We start from the raw sequence: 22,746 nt of genomic DNA, 5'->3' as shown, positions 1-22,746 counted from the left end.
ATCAGATCACATCCTTCTTCTGCGTTAAATTCCTCTGCCATTTCCCACTGTGGCTGGTATAAGATTCAGATGTTCTGACCTTGTTCTGTAGGGGTCTCCATGATCTGGGCTCTGCTGCCTCTGTGACTTCAGCTCATCCCTGTGCCTCCATCTCCAGGCTCATCTCCTTCCTTTCTGTCTCTTTGAGATGCCAAGCTCATTCCTTCCTCAGAGCCTTTGCACTTGCCCTTAACTCTTCCTCAGTGTGTTTTTCTCTAGATCCTCACCTGGCTGGCCTCTTGGCATCATTCAGATTTAATTTCAAATATCACCTCTTCAAAGAGGTGGGTGATGACTTTCACCCTGATGACTGTGTTAAAAGTAGCCTCTGGACACTCACTATCCTGTTATTGGGTTGTTGTCTTCACCGTACTTACTACTGTTAGAAATTATTTTATCCTTATGTTCACTTATTTATTGTTTCTCTCTTCCTGCTAAAATGTTCTCTCCACAGGGCAGGAACTTTTTCTGTTTTGTGAAGTGCTACATGTTTAACCCCTAGAATCATACCTGGCACATGACAGATGATAATGAATGAATGACAGGGACGCCTGGATGGCTCAGTGGGTTAAGCGTCTGCCTTCGGCTCAGGTCATGATCCCAGTGTCCCGGGATGGAGCCCCATGTCAGGGTCCCTGCTCAGCAGGGAGTCGGCTTCTCCCTCTGCCCCTCACCCTGCTCGTGCTCTCTCTCATGCTTTTTCTCTCTCTAAAATAAATAAATAGAATCTTTAAAAAAATGAATGAATGAATGACAGGGTAAGTAAATGAGCAGTTGGTGATAGAGAAGATTGCTTTATAGATTTAGTGCTATGTAATTCCTGTTTTCTCTTACATGTTGGACTATATTTTTTATTTTTTTATTTTTTATTATTATTTTTTAAGATTTATTTATTTATTTATTCAACAGACAGAGATCACAAGTGGGCAGAGAGGCAGGCAAATAGAGAGAGAGAGGAAAGCAGGCTCCCTGTGGAGCAGAGAGCCCGATGCGGGGCTCGATCCCAGGACCCTGAGATCATGACCTGAGCCGAAGGCAGCGGCTTAACCCACTGAGCCACCCAGGCGCCCAAGGACTATATTTTTTAAACTAAAACCAGAATGCTAGTTTATTGACTGATGAGAAGTGGAACTGCTAGCAGTTTTTCCTTTGAGGACTAATATACTTGCCTCCTGCAGTAAAACTCCATGGGGAGCACATACAAAAGAAGACAGCTACTTGGTGAGCCCAGACTCAGGGCACAGGGACTTAGAAATCAAAAAATTCCGAGAGCTGCGGTGCTGAAAGAGGCCTGAAAGATCACCGTGGTAATGCTTCCTCGCAACTGGCTGCCTGTGAAAATCACACGGGGAGATTTAGTAAAACATACCCACACAAAGCCACACATCTTCCAGTCTCTCCTTTGCAGATTCTAATTTGTTAGTTTGCAGCCACGCCTGGGGAATCCACGTTTTCTTTGAAATGCTGCCAAAATGAGGGATGGCGCACAACCAGGTTCAGAAACCAGTGACTGAGCACCCCCCCCCCTTCGTTTTCAGATAAGTAAACTGAGGCTCAGAGAGATTAAGTGCCTCCCTCACTCAGGCTCTCACATAGGGTGAGCAGAGAGATGGCACTCAACTCTCCCAGCCCTCTTTCTACATGGTTCACGGAAAGCAACCACAAAGATTCTCAAGGGCAGAGGCAGCACTGCCTCGGAAATTGCTGGTTTATTACTTTTTTTCTTTGTTTACATAAAACTAACCAGTCTCCTGTCAAACAGGAAATGCATATGGCCTAGTTTTTCTTTTTTACAACAAAGTGTCAGATCAGTTAGATTTAGATTCTGGGGCTGCAGAATGATGATCAGAGGATGGTTCTGGGGCCAGCACCATCAGTACCACCTGGAACTTGTTAGAAATGCATATTCTTACCCAGAAGTACTGACTGAAACTCTGGAGGTAGGGTCCACAGTCTGTATTTTATTTTATGTTATAGATTTTATTTATCAGAGAGAGAGAGAGAGAGAGAGCACACGAGCAAGCATAGCAGGGGGAGGAGTTCAGGGAGAAGGAGAAGCAGGCTCCCTGAACAAGGAGCCTGATGTGGGCCTCCATCCCAGGACCTTGGGATCATGACCTGAGCCGAAGGCAGATGCTTAACTGACAGTGCCACCCAGGCACCCCTACACATTCTGTATTTTAAAGCCATCCAGAAGATTCTGATGCACACTCAAGTTTGAGAACCACTGTCCATGGGTCCATTTTGCAATTCAACCATTGGTTAAAGCTGCCGGCCTCGGCCTTTTAGTCTGTGACTCATTAACATCAAGGCCTCAAGTTAAGCTAGGCATCTGCTTTCTTTGATGGCATTTATTCAAAACAGGGCCTCTAGTTATCGGTCTTCATTAGAATGCCATACAAAGGGAAGGAGGGGAAGGAATTAATACTTACTGAGCACCTGCTATGTGTGAGGAGCCCTATGTGAGGCTATTACTTCTCTCATTTAATTCTTGCCACCATCCTGCTAGGTGGGTATTAGTATCCGTATTTTACAGACTTGGGATAGGGAGGCTGGTAGAGGTTAAACATGGTTTTCTATATGGGTCCTTTGACATTTTGCTATCTGTTGTCTCCCTACAATAGCTGCTCTCAGCCCTTCTTATGGATAACCGGGAATCCCCTGGGAAGCTTGTTATGCATGCAGATTCCCTAGCCTCTCTGTCAGAGATCCTAATTCCGAAGCCTGGTTGGAACCCAGGACTCTGGATTCTGCTGCTAGTGGGCATCTGGCCATACTTGGAGAAATCCTATCCTAGCTCCACCCACGGTGGTTAGAGCAGATGCTCCTCAAGGTTTGATGAGGGCCTGTGGTTCTCCCGTGTTTCGTGTGCTCCCAGGCCTTGGGTGGGGATGTTGGCAGAACAAATATGAGCCTAGGAGGAGGAAGCTTGGGGGTACATATAAAGTAGTCTCATATTTCTACTCTCTGCTGCCTCTTAGAGGGTTCCTAGGCCATGTTTTGTCTTTGAGTAACTTGGTCCTTTTTGCTATCTATCCCAAATTGTACAGCTTTTCTTAGAGCAACTTTACCCTTGTGTTGGTGGGATGTACAGTTGTGAGCACTTTCCTCCAGGCTGTAATTAATATCTATCAAATTCTGAGTTGCTTCAGCTTTTGAGGTCAGAAATGGGGTTTCATCTGTTCGATGATAACATACATACTTATTTTTTAGGGATAGAATTGACATATCTTAATGAATGAGATGTCAGTCCATTAGGAGACTATATGATTTGGTTCCATTATGAAGGAAAAAAGTAAGATGCAAATTTAAAAAGAATGCTCTTATTCTGTCTGATGTCCTTCCACGTGAGGTGACATGCTGATTGGTCCATAGGTTTGGAAACAGCTACTGACATACGTACCCCAGGTCTCCCATCGTATAAAAAAGATGCATGTATAGAAAATGGCGAGAACCTCCCAGGCCTTTGCCTAGTGGAGGAGTCAGCAGTGTGGAAATATTAAATAGCTTTAATATGTCTTAGTCCCTGAAATAAAATTGTGTAGGGCAAGGGCAGAAGGAAATCCACAAAAGCACATATTTTGGTCTCCTGAGATCCTCTGCATATAAGGCAAATTCTTTTTGCCAGGAAGAAAATAACCAAGTTACAGGGTAAGTATCTAAGAATAATTTCTGTGGCCACTGCTATTCGAGTTGACAATAACAGTGAGTAACCAGTATAATGGCTCAAGCTACAACCTGAGTGCTTACTGTGTCAGGAAATATGCGCACATTCTCTCATTTCATCCTCAACAGACTTTCAGCAGAGATATCATCCTTCACTTTACAAATGATGAAACAAGCTCAGGAGGATTGGGTAATTTTCTCAGGGCTGGGACTGAGGTTTCCAGGATGCAAGACTGTCAGTGCTAGGGGTGCCTGGGGGGCTTAGTTGGTTAGGCATCTGCCTTGGGCTCAGGTGATGATCCTGGAGTCCCTGGACTGAGCTGCACATCAGGCTCGCTGGTCAGTGGGATCTACTTCTCCCCCTGCCCTCCCTCTCAGATTGTGCTCTGTGCTCTGTCTCTGTCTCTCTCTCAAATAAACACTTAAAATATTAAAAAAACAAAACAAAACAAAAAAAACAAAGAAAACTGCCAGTGCTAAAACTAGGACAATCCTGGGTAAACTGGGATGGTTGGTTACCCTGAGTTGGTCACCCAACCCACCGACCTACAGCTGATAGTTCAGAAGTAAGCCCAGAGGGTTCTGAGTAGTCAGATGGTTCATATATGGAAACTTGCTGATTTGTCTCACAGAGACTTTCAGAATATTCCTTGATACCCCCTTTCCTCCATTTTACTTGCAGTTCTTTTTTTTTTTTTCTTTTAAGATTTTTATTTATTTATTTGACAGAGAGAAATCACAAGTAGGCAGAGCAGCAGGCAGAGAGAGAGGAGGAAGCAGGCTCCCTCCTGGGCTCCATCCCAGGACTCTGAGATCATGACCTGAGCCTAAGGCAGAGGCCCAACCCACTGAGCCACCCAGGCACCCCTTACAAGCAGTTCTAAAAAGCTTGGTTATTTGGTTTCCAGGTACCTTGTCAATTAGAAACTGAACTTTGGAAGGGGAAGTGGTTATTGTAGAAAGGCACACTGATTACGATGGTCAGGGACGTCTGGCTGAAGGTGGGAGCAAGGAAAATGAAGTATAAACGAGTAAAAGATGAAATCATTACAGGGGCGCCTGGGTGGCTCAGTGGGTTAAGCCGCTGCCTTCGGCTTAGGTCATGATCTCAGGGTCCTGGGATCGAGTCCCGCATCGGGCTCTCTGCTCAGCAGGGAGCCTGCTTCCTTCTCTCTCTCTCTGCCTGCCTCTCAGTGTACTTGTAATTTCTCTCTGTCAAATAAAAAAAAAAAAAGATGAAATCATTACAGTAGTCAGGAGACGTTTATCACAGTGGCAAACATATCTTAATAAAAATAGCTGTTACTGAACACTATGTGTTGGACAATATTTTAAGCACTTATAGGAATCACATAATTCAATTCTTCTAAAATGATTCTATTATCCCTGTTCCTCAGATGAGGAAACTGGGGCACAGAGAAGTTAACTAACTTGCTGAAGATCACACAGCCAGTAAGTAGTAAAGCCAAGATTCAAAGTTTCCAGAGCCCAGATCCTCAGCTTCCTGATTCACTGTAGATCCTGGGTGCTGAGGAGGTAGCACAACAACTTAGTGATGTTTATTTTAATGTCCTGAATCATCTAAGAAAAAATAATTAAAGCATGGACATTACATTTTACAGTAGTCCCCCCCTATCCATGGGAATATGTTCCAAAGTCCCCAGTGGATGTCTGAAACCGTGGTTAGTACTAAATCCTATATCTACTATGTTTTTTCCTATACACACATACCTATGATAAAGTTTGATTTATAAATTAGATACAGAAAGAGATTAACAATAACTAATAATAGAACAAATGTAACAATATACTAAATGAAGTTATGTGAATGTGGTGTCTTCCTCTCACTCAAAACATCTTACTGTGCTCTCCTTATCCTTCTTCTTGTGATGATGTGAGATGATAAAATAACTATGTGATATGTTGAAATGACATGATGACCTAGGCTTTGTGATTGTTATGCCCAAGTTTTCGCGTCCAAGAGACCACCAAGGAGCCAACACCAATGCAATCACACGAGGGTTTATTTAACAAGCTGAATCTTGGGCCCAAGTATACCCGACACAGCGGAGCAGGGACTTGGACCCCAAGCTTAGTTAAGGCAGGGATATTTATGGGTTCCTGTTCCTAAAGCAGGGTGGGGATTCCTGTTACTAAAGCAAGGTGGGGGTCTCTGGAACTAAAACAGGGTGGGGCTTCTTAGAACTAAGGTGAAGTAGGGGAAAGTTCAGCCCTTGGGCACAGGGGTCTGAGATGGCTGCCGGAGCTAAGATGGCTGTACTTATGCTAAGGCTAAACCTGAGGTGGGATGGCCTTAATTTTTCTCGGCTTCCACAGTGATGTAGCCTTAGGCAACTATTGACCATCTGATGAATCGTCAGGGATCCTACGCTTCTGGACAGCTACTGACCCCAGGTCTCTGAAGCCCCAGAAACCAAAACCGTGGATGGGGTGGGGGGTGTACTACTGTATTTTGTAGGAACTAATTTTTAAAAAAATTTTATCAAGTTATTCATGGACACAGTGTGACAAAAAGCCATTACTCCCCTCCCCCAGCTCATTTCCTGCTCTGCAGAGACTGCTTTCAAGTCTTGTAATTAGGTGATTCTTGCTGGTAGTTACATCTCTTGTCTCTAAACGACATACTGGATATTTCTACGGTCAATTTTCAGTGTTAAGCATTATTTAAATGCCTATGCCTAGACACTTTACCACGGAAGAAGAGACTTTTAACTCATTTCCTCCACATCTGCCTCTACCACACGTGTGTGCTATTTCTGGCCCCTATCTCAAGTTCTGTGATAGTTTTAGTTAGATCAGTATGTCCTGGGCCTGTTTTTTCTTTACATCTTCCCTCTGGGGCTGGGCGGATTCTCCAGAGAGCATTTGAACCACCTGCCTGTGGAGAATGCCTGTGTTCTGGAAGTTCCCCAGTATGTGTGGGTGGGGGGTGCGGGGGTGCGGAGGTATCTCAGTATTTAGAGGATTGCGATTTAAGCAGACTTCCAGTATTTTTAGCCTTGACTTTACCTTCCCCTCACCTCCAGTAGTGTTTGGGGCTCTGGATGCCTGACGCTTTCTGTAGATTGTGTGATAAATTGCTTTTTGGCTTTCCCTAGTGGCAGGTAAAGAGTCATCTTTCTCAGGTCTGCTCCTTAGTTACCTCTTGTCCATTTAGTTTCTAGCTTCCACATTTTGTTGCTGTTGTTTTCATTCATTCTCTTTGTCCTTTTTCCTAAAGGAAAAACAAAACAAAACAAAACACCTCTTTTTACTGTTACCTTAGTGAGATTTGGGGAGGTAGCTGACCTAAGGTGTGTGTTTGGTACATCATCTTTATCCTAAAGTTGGAAAGACATTTTAGAAAACTTTCAATGTGTAGGGGTCAAAAGAAGTTTGTGTTGCTGGGGCGCCTGGGTGGCTCAGTGGGTTAAGCCTCTGCCTTGGGCTCAAGGTCATGATCTCAGGGTCCTGGGATTGAGGCCCGAGTCTTTTACTTCTATGTACTACTCAAAATGTAGTTCTAGGACTAGGACTACCTGGGTATCACCTGGGCCTCACCCAAACTGATTGAATCAGAATTAGAATTTTATCAAAATCCCTAGGAGCATGCTAAGCATGCTGAAAATTGAGAAGTGCTAATATTTACTCAACTCCTACTGTAGTTAGGATAAGCTAATTTTAATACATTTTAATCTGAGATTTAAAAATTTTGGTATATTCACTTACTAAATTCTCCAAATTCTAAAGGTTGCTGTGAATAATATAGAGGAGTATGTAAGTTTTCACGAATATGCATCTTCTCTCCCTTTACAAACCATGTCTGTCCATCTGAGTCAACATCAGATGTGAACCCCAAATTCCATGTCGTTTGCCATGAGAGATTCCATATTGGTTCTATTCAGGCTTTTTAAGCTGCCCACAATTCTTGAGGCTGGTGATAGGGTTTTACAGATTGGGTAGGTTGAGTTTTCAGTCACCCATCAAACTGCCAAAGTTAGAGGGTGGCTTCCCCTGAAGGCAAAGGATAGATTAATTAGTCTAAGCCCAGCCTCTGTCCCAGTGACAGGTATATGCTCAGCAAGTGATTGTGGGATGAGCGAACCAAAGATACAATTCCTGTCTTCAAAATATTCACCAACCAGCATAACTTGGATGTCACCATGTAGGGTTGACCAGCACTAGGGAAGAGTAAGCACAGAGAAGGGGCATCTAACTTAGCATTACCGGCAGAAGGAGCCAAAGGGCTACATGATTTGATGAGCCTAGCTTGGTGCATTTAGAGCAGCGGCTGTCAGTTTAGTGTTTATTAGAATCACTTGGGGGCTTGTTAAAACAGAGACCCTGTTACCATCCTGACAATTCTGACTCAGTGCACATGGGGCAGGCCCAAGAATGTGCATTTCTAACCACATCCCGGGTGATGCTGATGATACTGATTTCACATTTTGAAAACCACTGGTTTTAGAGAATTATAAAGAGTTCTTGTGGCCGGAGTCAGGGGACAGGGAATGGTGGGTGATACTGAAGGCAGAAGTCTAAAGAGTAGGGATTTCATTAGGGAGCTTGTGGGGGGTCCGGTTTTCCAGAGGAGAGTGGTGCACACCCATTTGCCATTTGGAAAGATCATTCTGGGTGCGGTGTGGAGGATGGATCAGCAGCAGGGCTAGGTTAGAGGCCAGGAAACTAAGTAAGTGGATGATCATAGACATCCAGATGAGAAATAATAAAAGCTTGGAGACAGGTGGGAGGACGAAAGACCCCTAGAACTTGGTGGCCAGATGGAAGTGGGAGGGGAAGAGGGGGAGGAGTCACAGTGGACCATCAGCTCTCCCACTGGCTGGGTGTTGGGATTGTGTCGCTCAAAACCAGGAGGAGAGGGGGTCTGAAGCAGGGTCTGGAAAGAAGAGCAAAGGAGGTAAGTCAAGGGTAGGGCATGTTGAATTTGAAATGCCAGCAAAAAATCTGGGTGGACCTCCCAGTGAGGAGTTTTCTTTCTGGGTCTGGAGGCCAGGAGAGGCCTGGTAAGTCATCTAGCCCTGTCCCTTCTGCCACTTTCATTTGGTCTCCTGTGTTGTTTGATTGAATCAGGCATTGCATTTGTGAAGAAACACAACTGGTATAACCTTTCAGGACCTGAAGAATGCAATGCTTTTAAAGATCCTTTCTCAAGAAAACAAATATTCTACTCTTTTTGATTGGGGGAAAAGAAAGAGTTGGAGTACCAGTCTTATAACACCAAAAGAGGTTAATACAGCTAGCTCCCTTTGGTGTGAGAGGCCAGTGGAATTGGGTTATAGTAAGCTTGAAAGGAGCAAAATCACTTGACTGGTCTTCAGGCCATATGACGAACAGCTGAGACTAATTAACTGGATTGTGGGTTTTTTACAGAGATGCCTGATTTTGAAAGTTGTTGGAGTGGACTGCTTTTCAAAAGACTCTTTTGAAAAACTTTTATAAGTAGGCGATTCTGGCTTTAACATTTCTTTTTGTATTACATAGACAAAAAGTAACCTTTTTGAAGAGGACATGTGATTGGACGCTAATTGTTGAAGTGTTGGGAGCAACATTTCTAAAGTTTTAGAATAACCACCAACGACTTATACTCCCTCCTTCAAGGTATGGTTTTGTGTTTAAATATGTATATAGGGACACCTAGGCGGCTCAGTGGGTTAAAGCCTCTGCTTTCTGCTCTGATCATGATCTCAGGGTCCTGGGATTGAGCCCCGTGTCGGGCTCTCTGCTCAGCACGGACCCTGTTCCCTTCCTCTCTCTCTGCCTGCCTCTCTGCCTACTTGTGATCTGTCAAGTGAATAAATAAAATCTTAAAAAAAATAGAAAAGAAATATGTACATATACATGGTTTTTTTGTAGAGGTTTCAAATTCTGCCATGCCAGTTTTCATATACTTAGAGTATGTGCAATTTACCATAAAATACCACTGCCTGTGTTAACTTTGTTTTTCTTTTTAAGCCAAAGACTCTAAAACACCTGCTAAATTTCTGGGGGTACATATGGGTACATATGTAATGTACATATGTAAAATGTACATTTACATATGTAAATTTCTGGGTACATATGAATACTGACTGCATCTTTCCTTTCTTAACTGTAATAAGGTAACATAGGTTTTTATTCTCAGATAATATGTTTTCTTATTTAAACTCAATTAGCCAGTGTACAGTACCTCATTAGTTTCTGGTAATATGTTGAATAAGAGAGCTGATCAAGGATGAAATTGCTCTAAGTCTTGTTCATCCTCTGAGGATTTCACAAAAATTCCAGCTTATTGGGATTTTGTTTTTAATATTGTTAACAGCTTTCATAGAGAAAAGTTTTATCTAAGTATGTGTTTTACCATAAGGTATATTTCTTCCATGAATTAAATTTGCCCCCAAAGAATTGTTAATTTTGTTAGGTTTTGAGGTAGTATTGTGGTTATGTAAGGAGAGATCGGGATATTTTAGAGGTGCTTAGTGACAGGACGCAGGAGTGAAGGACCTGGGGGTGGGGTCTCATGAGGTCTCATGTTCATGACACAGTTCTCTCTTCTTCTGGGTCTGTGCGTGTTTGCCAGGACTGCCCTGACAAAGCGCTACAAACAGGGCAGAAGGGTGTTGGCAGGGTGGGTTCCTTCTGAGGACGGTGAGGAAGAATCCGTTCCAAGCCCCTCTCCTTGGCTTGCAGATGGCCGAGTCTCCCTGTGTCTCATCTTCTCGTCTTCCCTCTCTGAGTGTCCTTTTATGAAGAAGGAGTTTGGATGCAGACACTCAGGTCATACAGCTGATTAGTGTCAGTGTCCAGGCAAGTCCCGACTTCCACTCTGGGGTGCTTGGTTTTGTTTTCTTTGCTGCAAGTCCAGGCTTTTCTCCGAGGAGTGAATCCAGAGCCCTGGTGATCAGAAGTAACTATGAGAAAAACCTTAATTAAAAATCGACTTTGTCTGTCTAGATTCTTGGATTATAAATTTAAAAAAAAATTTTTTTTTTAAAGAAAAAGTGTTATGGCAGAAGTGTTTATTCATGACGGTATCGTATCCATAGACCGTCCAGGTTGGAGTTCATACATTCCAAAGGAATGTATCTTGATTGCTTTCTGTGTCTCTTACAACTTTCCCCTTGTCCTTTCCAGACACAGTATTCAGTGACCCAGCAGCCATTAGAAAACAACAACATGATTTTTTTCTTTTTAGTTGCTGCTGCTGCTGCCCACAAGACAGGAACTGTGGCAGCAAATGCTGATGAAACTTTGTGGCGGGGGAGGATGGCACCATAGCAACCGAGACCTGCACCTTTGAGCGGGTCCCGGAACCCAGACTTCTCTTGCCGCTGTTCCAGTTTCCGCCCTCTCTCGAGACCCTCAGCACCCGAGTGCTCAAAGAGGAAATGCCCACCACTTCCCTCTGTTTCTGTTTTCTCCTTTAGGATGAAAGCTTCCTGAGACTCCTTTTCATCTTTGGCTGTCCTTCCTTTCTTCTGCCCTCTGCGCTTGGTGGATTTGTAGCTAGACCTCAGGGCAGAGCATGGTCACTGCTGATGAGTCACATAAAGCCCATTAAAAACAAAGGCGGATTTTTGCAGAAGCCGTAATTCATTTGCACGGTCTTTGCAAGAGGACGTCTTCCTGCTTGCTTCTGTGCTCCTGGGGTTACCGCAGTATGGCTGGGGCCCTGCCCTCTGGCCTGGGTGTGTTTTGTGGGGCCTGGAGGGGAGGGAGGGAGGAAGGGATGAGTGAGATAGATCTGCTCAGGAGAGGAGTTGCATTGCTGATGATTCTCGGGGTGGGGGGAGGAGTGAGGGGATGGGGGGTAGGGGGGTGGGCGGCAGGAGCCACCTTGCTCACACAAAGACACAGACCATCCTTCCAGGAACCCAGACATCAGTTTGTTTGTTTGTTTGTTTTCTCCATTTCATATTCCTTTAGGTTTCTCTTCTCCCTGATGTTGTCTGAGCAGGGAACCTTTAGCTATGAATGCTAGATGCGTCACTCTGCAAATATTGAATGGATCCCCTGTTTGCACAAGAAGGAGAAAGTCCAGATGTCTTTAAGCTGCCACCTCTGTGCTTTGGTGACTGTGGACTCTTGTTTTTAAAATCTCCTCCTAGTGTCCTTCTTGGGTCTCTCTTCATTCTCATTGTTCCTCTCAGCTCTCCCATGGCCTCAGGAAATCAATTATGTTCATAACTCGAAAATCCATATTCTTAACACTGATTCTTCTTTGGAACCCTAGTTCTGTGTTCCAAATGCAAGTTAAACGCAACTCCCTGGATGGCCAGCATGTCTAAGGGACATTTAATTGATCATGTCTGGTACACTGTAGCATTGTAGTCTTGTGTCTGGATTTGAATGCTGGCTCTACAGTTGACTGGTTATGCATCCTTGAAGAACTTATTTAACCTTTCTGTGAGTCAGTCTTATTATCTGAAAATTAGAGCCTTTATAGGGTTGTTATGAGGATTAAATAAGTTGGTATTTTATTTATTTCTAAAGATTTATGTATTTGAGAGAAGGAGAGAGAGAGAGAGCGAGAGCACAAGCAGGAGGGACAGAGTGAGAAAGAATCCCAAGCAGACTCCATGCTGAGTGTGGAGCTTGACTTCCATATCATGACCCTAAGATGATGACCTGAGTTGAAACCAAGAGTCAGATGTTTAACCGACTGTGCCATCCAGGCACCCCTAAAAGAGTTGGCATTTTAAAGGACTTAGAAAAGCACTCAGTAAGTGTCAGTTATAATAATCATAATCTCAAGTCATCTTTTCCTGTCTTTGTTAATAATAATAACAACATTAATTCTGTTAACAAAGCAAAGTTCTGGTTATCTTTTTTTTTTAAGATTATTTATTTATTTATTTGACAGAGAGAGATCACAAGTGGATAGCAGGCAGAGAGAGAGAGAGAGAGAGAGAGAAGCAGGCTCCATGCTGAGCAGAGAGCCCGAAGCGGAACGCGATCCCAGGACCCCGAGATCATGACCTGAGCTGAAGGCAGCGGCTTAACCCACTGAGCCACCCAGGCGCCCAGTTCTGGTTATCTTTAACTTGTATACCAGTCAGTTAAGAAGTCGTACTGATTTTTTCTACCTACTAAAATATGTCTTGAATTATTCCTCTTCTTTCCCACTGTAACCAACCCGAGTCAAATCATCACCTCTCCTATTCCATGCTGACCCTCTGTTGTGTATTCCCAGTCTCCACGGGCTGCCAGAAAGAGCTCTCTCAGGCAGACACTTCGTGTCCCTCTCTTTTATAGAAGTCTGCAGTGGCTTTCCATTGCAGAGGATAACACGGACTTTTTACATTACAGAGGAGTCCTTTTGGGCCTCGGTTGCAGAGTCTCCTCCACCTTTTTAGCCCATCTGGACATATCCTCTCCATGGCCATGCACCTGAGGCCCCCTACGGGCGCCCACACACACCCTTCTCCCGCTTACACCTCTGCAAGTGCCAACATCTTCACTCCCACACTCCCAGGCTGTCACGCAGCACTTGCTCCTCTCTCAAGGCTGGGAGCCTTGTCTGGGTTCTGTACTTCGAATGCCAGACACCCCTTTGCCTAATGCCATCAACAGTTATTTACACCTTTCAGATTAGCCTCAAAGATCATGTTGTTGATAGCTTCTGTTGTCTTTAAAGGGCGATGCTGGGGCGCCTGGGTGGCTCAGTGGGTTAAGCCGCTGCCTTCGGCTCAGGTCATGATCTCAGAGTCCTGGGATCGAGTCCCGCATCGGGCTCTCTGCTCGGCAGAGACTCTGCTTCCCTCTCCCTCTCTCTCTCTCTCTGGCTGCCTCTCTGTCTACTTGTGATTTCTCTCTGTCAAATTAATAAATAAAATCTTTAAAAAAAAAATAAAAAGGACGATGCTTATTTGGCATGTGAAGTCCTTTGTCACATCGCTTGGTGAGCTGGTGATTTTTGTCCATTCACATGTATCGCTTGTCCCTTGGTGTGTGGTTTAGTCCTTGACCCAGATGCACTCTGTGAAGTTTTCCTGGTTTCCCCTGCCAGGCATATCGGATGTCTCCCCTTCCTTCTAACCCCCTCTGCCCCAGCCCTCCCACCCGTCCAGCATTGTGTGCATGTTTGTTACGGTTCTTGTTTCACTATTCATTCCCACAGAGAGTGCTTCTGTTAGACTGTTGCTCTTCCAGAGCTACGTTCTCAGTGTTTCACTTAGTGTTGAGTGCAAGGCATGTTCTCGATCCTGGTTCGTTAAATGCATGTTTTAACTCCTGTGCTTACGAGCTGGTGCCTGACTTTAATCATCAGAACCAGGCTCTCCTGGAGTACCTGCGTGGCTCAGTCATTAAGTGTCTGCCTTTGGCTCAGGTCATGATCCCAGGGTCCTGGGATGGAGCCCTGCATCAGGCTCCCTGGAGAGCCTGCTTCTCCCTCTGCCACTCCTTCTGCTTGTGCTGTCTTCCTGTCTCTCTCTTAAAAACAAAAACAAAAGCAAACAAACAAACCCCCCCCAAAAAACCCCATAAGAACAACAACAACAACAAAACAACAAAAAAACAGGCTCTCTCTCCACTGTTCAAGCTCTGCTGCTGTGTCTTTTGATCATTGTCCTAGGCCAGTCTACTTAACAAACTCGATTTGAGATTATTAACACTTTTTGTGTTGGTGTGTGTATGTCATTTTGCATTGAGGGATATTTGGTGTAGGTTTCTTTTTTCTTTTTCTTTTTTTTTTTTTTTAAGATTTTATTTATTTATTTGACAGAGAGAGATCACAAGCAGGCAGAGAGGCAGGCAGAGAGAGAGGAGGAAGCAGGTTCCCTGCCGAGCAGAGAGCCCGATGCGGGGCTCGATCCCAGGACCCTGGGATCATGACCTGAGCCGAAGGCAGTGGCTTAACCCACTGAGCCACCAAGGCGCCCCTTGGTGTAGGTTTCTTGAGAAGTACTTCCAAACCTGTCCCAGGCAGTACTACCCTTCCCAACATCATCCTACACTGTAGATTTTTTGTCATTTTGCATTTGTCAGTTGAGCCAAGTTTATTTTCCTCTAAAACAATTTAAATATTCTGCTTAGACTAGCTCAAAAATCTATTTTTAAGTTCTTAATAGTTACTAAAAGTGTTTAAAAGTAATTAAAGGTTTGTGGGAAATAAAAAAATAAAAATGTACTTTTTTTTTTTTTTTTTTTTTTTAAGCTGCTGTAAAACTTACTGCAGGCAGGGGCTGTAGGTCCTTTAGAGTTGGATATAGACTCCAATGCTATAAACACCTGTGAGGTTTAATTTGTTTTTCTAAGAACTAAAGATTCTAGAGCCTTGTTACAGAGTTGCTGGCTGATTTCTATTTCTTTTGTAAGTGTCCCTTTTCACTTCTAGAATACAACTTGTCTGACATCCTTGGTCAAATAGATGCATTTAATGGAATTAAATGAAACCGATTTCAGGATAATTGCATAGACCAATGAAAAAAATTGGGAATTTTTTTTTTCCTTAAAGTACATCCTAAATAATTAGAATTTGGAATTTGTAGAGTTTAGAAATGTGGTTTCAATTTCTTTAATTTTAAAATTAAGATGTTGTCACCTTTTATAAAGTAATAAGTTCACACTTTTGCTTGCAGAGGGGAGATGGCAGATTGGGTAGAGCCTAGAGTATAACATTTCATACTCATCTTCAGTCATTTTTCCAAGTATCTGGTGAGGATCTTGATTTTCTTTCTTTCTTTCTTTCTTTTTTCTTTTTTAAACTGTAGCTTCCTGGGTTGCCTATGTTTATGGGCAGTGGGGTCAGATGGGGGGAGTGTGTGCATGGGGGTCTGGATCTTTCAGCCTTTTTTCCCCTCTCCTGGTCTACACCATCGGACTATGGAGTGTTTTCCCCCACAGAATGCTAGCCTTACACCTACTGTTTAGGACTGCAAAGTACTTAGAGACCTTCTGCATCCCAAGTCAGCAAACCTCCTCATCCACTTCTCAGATACCTCCTCTCACCCACCTGACCATATTAGGTTAGGTGTTAATCTCAAGGGATCCTTTCATTATGCCTGCTATAGGTACTCTTGGCATCTTGTGTCAGTGCTCTGAGACCTCCATTAGATGGTTAACTCTGTGAGGACAGGTGCTTTAGCTGTCTTATTTGCATTTTATCACCTTGCACAGTGTGTTGTGGGTACTCACCTATTAAATGAATAAACAAACATATAATCCCTGATTAAGACAGAACCTATGAAAGAACCAGACTTTTCCAGAGCTGTAACACCCCCCCCACACACACACCCGATGCAGCATGGCAAAAATCAGACTTCTTCACCCTGCTTTAAACAAAAGGAAATGCCTATATTTTCCCCTCTGTCTCTGGATTGTTTGTACAAATTAAATCATCATTGTGGCTGGTCAGGTTTGGGTTGAGGTTCTGAACCAAGTTTTGAGGTATGGACTGACTCTTCTGACTGATAATGTTAAATTACAGAATGTGTATAAACAGTACTTTGCATCTTTCCAAATCGCTTATTTTTGAAATCTGTTGCCTCCAATTGCTAGGTGCTGTAATGGGGGAACTTGAGCTCTAGTACTTATAGTCAAGAATAATTTTGAAAAGAAAATTCAAAAGATAGCTTAATGACTTTCTGATATTTCTCTAGGGGGTGGAACACTACTTCAGTTGAAAAACTTGCTATGATAATTCTGCCTCTAAGAGACTGGATCTCAAGTAACCTTTTTTTATTTAGCTCCAAAAAAGAGCAACCTATATAAATGTATTGTGTTATATTTAAAGATTAGTTTTGGGTAATCACCTCAAACACCTGGCACTTATTAGACATTTCATTATTTTTTTATTCATTCAAATATGTATGAATGACTCTCAGAACTATAGCCTTCCCCACTCCAGGAATGACCAGGAAGAAACAGAATGACTTTGAAAGAAAAGTCTTGGGTAGAAAGTATAAATCAAGAATAGATGTTAAGGGGCACCTGGGTGGCTCAGCGGGTTAAGCCTCTGCCTTCAGCTCAGGTCATGATCTCAGGGTCCTGGGATCAAGCCCTGCATCAGGCTCTCTGCTCAGCAGGGAGCCTGCTTTGCCCTCTCTCTGCCTGCCTCTCTACCCACTTGTGATCTCTCTCTCTGTCAAATAAGTAAAATAAATAAATAAATAAATAAAAGAATAGAAGTTAAGAGAATTAGAGAAGAAAAAAGGAGACCAGAAAGCTAAAGATCAAAGGCAGAATAAATGTAAAAGCTTGTTAGCTAACACACTGAAGGAGAAAAATGACATAATTTTCTCAAGAGAAGCCAAAGCAAAATTTGACAAAACTGATACCCGTGCATCATACTCATTCTTAGAAAACTAAGAATAGATGGAGAACTTCCTTAACCCCCTCAAAAAATGTCTACCAAAAATCTAAAGCAGATGTTATTCTTGAGGGTGAAATGTTAGAATCAAGACAAGACTGTCTATTAAATTCTTTTGGAGGTCCTAACTGGCACAGTAAGACAAGAATATAAATAAAAAAGTAGAAAGTTTAGAAAAGAAAAAAGCAAAATACAATTATTTTCATCTATATTAACAAATTGTTAGAAAAAGTGTGGCTAAGTAATAGAAGACATATGTATATATTTAAAAGCTGTCCCATAAGTTACAAACATATAAACTATCAGTAAGTCTGAAGATGTACAAAGTCCTTATGAAGAGACTTTATTTATTGACAACACTTTTAAAGTCATTAAAGAAGACCTAAATAAGTGGAGAGAGATAACTGTACTTGCACATGTAGGTTCAAGATCATGAATATGTCAGTCTTCTCAGTTTGATCCATAGATTTTCATGCAGTGACAGCCAAAATCCCCGTATGGTTTTTGAGGAACTTAGATGGAAGTATGGGAGGTTAAGATTGCCCACAATAAGGTCAGGGAGGCTGGTCTTCTCAGATACAAAGTTATATGGATTGTCCCTGACTTAGGATGATTTGACCTAAGAGTTTTTGACTTGGAGGAGTGGAAGCAATATACATTCAGTTGAAACTGCACTGCGAATATTGAATTTTGATCTTTTTCCAGTCTAGCAATATGGTAGGATGCTCCCTTGTGATGCTGGGTAGCCAGAGGGAGCACCAGCTCCCGGTTGGCCACATGATCATAAGGGTAAACAACCCGTACACTTAAAACCATTCTGTACCCAGACAACCTCTCTTTTTCACTTTCAGTACAGTATTCAATCAATTACCTGAGAAATTCAATACTTTATTATAAAATAGGCTTTGTGTTGGATGATTTTCTCCAATTATAGCCTAATACAAGTATTCTGAACACTTTTTTTAAGAGAACCTAGGCTAAGCTTTGAAGTTCAGTAGATTAGGTGTATTAAGTACATTTTTGACTTAAGATATTTTAATTTAGATGGGTTTATCAGGACCTAACCCCACTGTAAGTTGAGCAAGACCTGTATAATGAAGTCATAGTAACTAAAGCCTTATGACATTGGCCCAGGGATAGTAAAAATGACCAGGAACAAAAGAGAGAGCCCTGAAACAGATCTGCCCATATATAGTGAATCTCTAGGGAAAGGATAATTTTTTTCAATGAATGGTACTAGGACAATTAGATATCCTTCAGGGAAAAAAAAAATAATGAAATTGGATCCCTACATACACCTTAAAAAATTTCCAGTGGATTAAAGACTTAAATGTGAAAGGTAACATTTAGGAAAATAATATAGGAAAGTATCTTTATCACTTTCGGTAAAGAAGGATTTCTTTTGGTACTTGAATATTAAGAACCATTAAAAAAGTGAAAAGATGGGGTGCCTGGGTGGCTCAGGCATTAAGCATCTGCCTTAGGCTCAGGTCATTATCCCAGGGTCCTGGGATCCATGGATCAGGCTCCCTGCTCGGCAGGAAGCCTGCTTTTCTCTCTCCCACTCCCCCTGCTTGTGTTCCCTCTCTCACTGGTGTCTCTCTCTGTCAAATAAATAAATAAAATCTTAAAAAAAAAAAAAAAAAGGAAAAAAAGTGAAAAGATGAACTACAAACAGGAAGCAGATATTTGCAACATCTGTAACTGACAAAGGACTAGTATCCAGAATTTATTAAGAACTCCTGCATATCCATAAGAAAAAGATAACACAATAGAAAAATAGGGAAAGGGTAGGCATGTATTTCCATAAGAAGAAATTGAATAGCCAACACATTAAATACACTCAACTACATTAGCAATCAGAGAAATACTAATTTAGATCACTGATGTGTTACCATTTTGAGAAGTTGGACAACAAACACCAGATCTTGGTAGAAGTGTAGCTGGCGGTATAAAACAACTATATCCATCAACTATTTGGCATTATCTTGTATTACTGAGCAGGTACATACCTGTGCTCCAGGAATTTCACTCTTTGGTACCTATCCTAGTGCAGAGCTTCCTCTTCCCTATGCCGTGAGTTGGTTTAGAACTCCTCCTCCCACCAGGGTGGGTGGGTAGGGTCTGGCATAGTTGCCTTTGATCATGAACATTTGGTCTAGGTTGTCATACAAATAGCAGGAAAAAGGCTAGGAGGCAATTTTCAAGAGACACTCATGCTGGCAGACATCAGGAGACCTGCACATGCATATTTATAGCAGTGTAGTTTTAAATGAGAACAAAAACATGGGGGCACATGCTTTAGTTCTGCTAATTTTCCTCTGAAAACCCACAGGCATTAAATAATTAGAGAAGGGTTTTGACATGTCATTTCTTAATATCAGTGCTATAAGTGGTCATTCTTTCAAGTCAAAGAGAGGTAGAGAAAGAGGCTGAATGAAAATGGTATTACTCCTGGTCAGTGTGTGTTTTCATCAACAACCCACTTATGTGTGTGGTGTATGATGATGGACAAGGGTCTGAGTTTTGAAACTGCGTGAATGGTTTAATGTTGGCTTCCCAAAGGAGAGAATGCTGTGGAGGCAAAGGGACATCCAGCTCTCTTCCTGACATTTCCTTTTTACTCGTTCCCAGATAAACTACCTTACAACCGAGGAATGCAAACAAAATTTTGTCAGAACAGCAGGGACTGGGGCGCCTGGGTGGCTCAGTGGGTTAAAGCCTCTGCCTCCGGCTCAGGTCATGATCCCGGGGTCCTGAGATCGAGCCCCACATCGGGCTCTCTGCTCTGCGGGGAGCCTTTTTCCTCCTCTCTCTCTCTGCCTACTTCTGATCTCTGTCAAATAAATAAATAAAATCTTAAAAAAAAAAAAAACAGCAGGGACTGCCCATCATGTCCCATGTAATTTAGAGTTTGGCCGAGAATCCCTGCTGTGATCCTTGGTCTTGTGTGTTTCCTCTTCTGTGGTGGCTATAGTCAGGGCCTTCTTTTTTCACCTTTTACCATTGGCCCTTCTGTGTCTATCCCAAGGACAGAGATAAATGTGGGGCCATAGGACTGTAGGTAGTTTTAGGCATTTCTCTGTGTTGTGTCTTTGCTGACCATTTAACACGCCACCTGTCCTAATCTGGTCTCATCATCTTTCCCCTCCAAAGACCTGATGCCCAACATGAAAACCTTCTGTCCACTCCAACTATTTCCCTTCCCCCACTTCAATGGCCTGTTGCTGACTGCAACACCCCTTTGCTGTCTGGTCGCTCAGTTTTATTCTTTTTTAAAAGACTTTATTTATTTATGAGAGAGTGAGTGAGGGTGGTAAGGAGAAAGGGAAAGGAAAAGCAGACTCCGAGCTGTTGCAGAGCCCAATGTGGTGCCCGATCTCCGGATCCTGAGATCATGACCTAAGCTGAAACCAGAAGTTGTATGTTTAATCAACTGAGCCACCCAGGTGTCCCACCCAGTTCTATTTTTTGGAGCTCTTTGTCTTTGCTGCTTTCTCTTCTACCCACTGTGGCACTGCATTCTATTATTTTTAAAATTATCATCTGTTGGATTCCTTCCACATCATTCCCACTGCTGGTGCCCTTGTCTAGGCTCTCATCTTTACGGAGTGAGAGGAGATACAAGGGATTGCTGCCGCCATGACCCCATTTAATTTTCACATGGCTAAACCCTGGACTCTGAACCTAGAATCAGAGAATAGAATGTTTTCTAGGAAAGCTACCATGAAGTGGAAACCTCTTATTTCATTTTTGAGGAAACAGTCCTGGAGAGGGATAATGAATGACCCATGGTGGGTTGCAGAGCCGGAACTTGAAACCCACACACTGATGGGTTAGTCGTCCAGCCCTCTTCAACTTGCCATGGGACCGTATAAGCATTCCTTTGAATTTATAGTTACTTGTCTTATGTTTCTCTGACTAAACTTTTAGGGGAAGGATTATTTCTTCATCATATTTGTAGCCTTCGAAATAGTTGACAGGGCTTCTCAGTGCTTGTTAGATTGAAATCAAAACATGTTGGGACGCCTGGGTGGCTCAGTGGGTTAAGCTGCCTTCGGCTCAGGTCATGATCTCAGGGTCCTGGGATCGAGTCCCGCATAGGCCTCTCTGCTCAGCAGGGAGCCTGCTTCCCTCTCTCTCTCTGCCTGCCTCTCCATCTACTTGTGATTTCTCTCTGTCAAATAAATAAATAAAATCTTAAAAAAAAAAAAAAAAAACATGCCTGTGCACCAAACATGCTTTTTCTTTCTTTCTATTCCTGACCACCCTGCTAAATTCTTCTTGGGCTGGAAGGTACTCAGCTCAGACTCTGGCTCTTGCTTGCAGGCTTGGTCAGATAGCTCCCTCTTTCTGACCTCCCAGGGTCTATTTGTCTTGTCAAAACACCGTCTTCCAGGTACCCAGCAGTTTGCTCACATAATGTATTTCACACATAATGTATTTGCTCACATAATGTAATTCTTTAGTCTTTGCAGTAGCTTTGCTAGATAAATATTCCCATATTGAGGACACAGCCTGGGAGAGGTTATGTGACTTGCCATAGGTCAGACAGCTAGGAAGTAAGTGACAGAGTTCAGGTCTTCTGATTTCAAGTCCTTTGCACTTTTAATGTCCTGTGCTGGGTGGTCTGCATGGCATACTAGACATTTTGCTTCCTGATTATCTTATTTGTCCTTTGTTGAAAATTAGTTCATTTTGTTTCCTCATCTCAGTGACCAGCTTACCGAGGGGAGCAGCCGCGTCACATATTTCTTTCATGCCCTTCATAGTTGCTAGCATAGTAATGGGCAACATATAAATTGCTTATCCAAATGTGTTGAGTTGAACACAAATACACTTTAATTTACCAAAAAAGAACAGCTATCAGGGGAGCCCCAAGATGCTCTTTCGGGTCACTCCTGAGTGAAATCAGCAAGGAACAGAGGGAACCAGAGGAAGGAAGAGGCTGTTAGAGAAAGCCAGATGGTAAACACAATTAGCAGTTGAATGACAGTCTGGTGATGTGGGGTGGGGGACAGGCAACACACAAGAAGACAGTCTTCAGGAAATGTGCAAGTTTACTGGAGAGTTGAGACACGTTGGTGGGAAGGGAGAGGAGTACTTCAAAGCAGCACAATACTCCTGTAAGTTAAGAAAGATGAAGTACTCATACTTAGTGAGAAAATGCTGGTTGAAGGGATATCCAGAGTCGGATGTGGCTTATGAAGACAGGCTTCCAGGGTGGGAGTGGAGTCGGTAGAGGAACATTTGGCTTAATTTGTGGTTATTCTGTTAACTACTGAGGCTGTGAAAGAAGGAACATAAATAGGTAAGGATGTTTCCTTTGAAACAACTTGCCTTCCTTTTTCCCTACTATGGCAATCAATAGGGAGCCCTGGTGTCAGAAGAGCAGGGAACCCAAAAAATTATGCATGTCACTGTGCATGGAGATGTGTTGTGGCGACCAAATCTGTGGATGTTTCTGGCACTGCCTTGTTGTACGTATTCTTCTTTTTTTTTTTTTTAAGATTTTATTTATTTATTTGACAGATAGAGATCACAAGTAGGCTGAGAGGCAGGCAGAGAGAGAGGGGGAAGCAGGCTCCCTGCTGAGCAGACAGCCCGATGTGGGGCTCGATCCCAGGACCTTGGGATCATGACCGGAGCCGAAGGCAGAGGCTTTAACCCACTGAGCCACCCCGGTGCCCCGTTGTATGTATTCTTAGGTATTTGACTCATGAATATTAGTG

General features: G+C 42.9%; 1 protein-coding gene across 2 annotated transcripts in view; it reads left to right on the top strand.

The window, feature by feature from the left end:
* RAB27A (RAB27A, member RAS oncogene family) overlaps positions 1–22,746 on the top strand; it is a 79,345-nt gene that overhangs the window by 8,425 nt on the left and 48,174 nt on the right. Inside the window, exon 2 of one of the 2 annotated variants that reach the window (XM_004779229.3) lies at positions 9,208–9,324. The exons of the other annotated variant lie outside the window; for it this stretch is intronic. The gene's annotated coding sequence lies outside the window, so the exon portion shown is untranslated. The remainder of the gene's footprint in view (positions 1–9,207; positions 9,325–22,746) is intronic. 2 annotated transcript variants of the gene reach the window in all.

The sequence above is a fragment of the Mustela putorius genome, unplaced genomic scaffold, assembly GCF_011764305.1.
Source record: "Mustela putorius furo isolate JIRA1106 unplaced genomic scaffold, ASM1176430v1.1 tig00000660_pilon_pilon_pilon, whole genome shotgun sequence".
NCBI lineage: Eukaryota > Metazoa > Chordata > Mammalia > Carnivora > Mustelidae > Mustela > Mustela putorius.
This window is presented reverse-complemented; position numbering and strand designations above follow the sequence as displayed.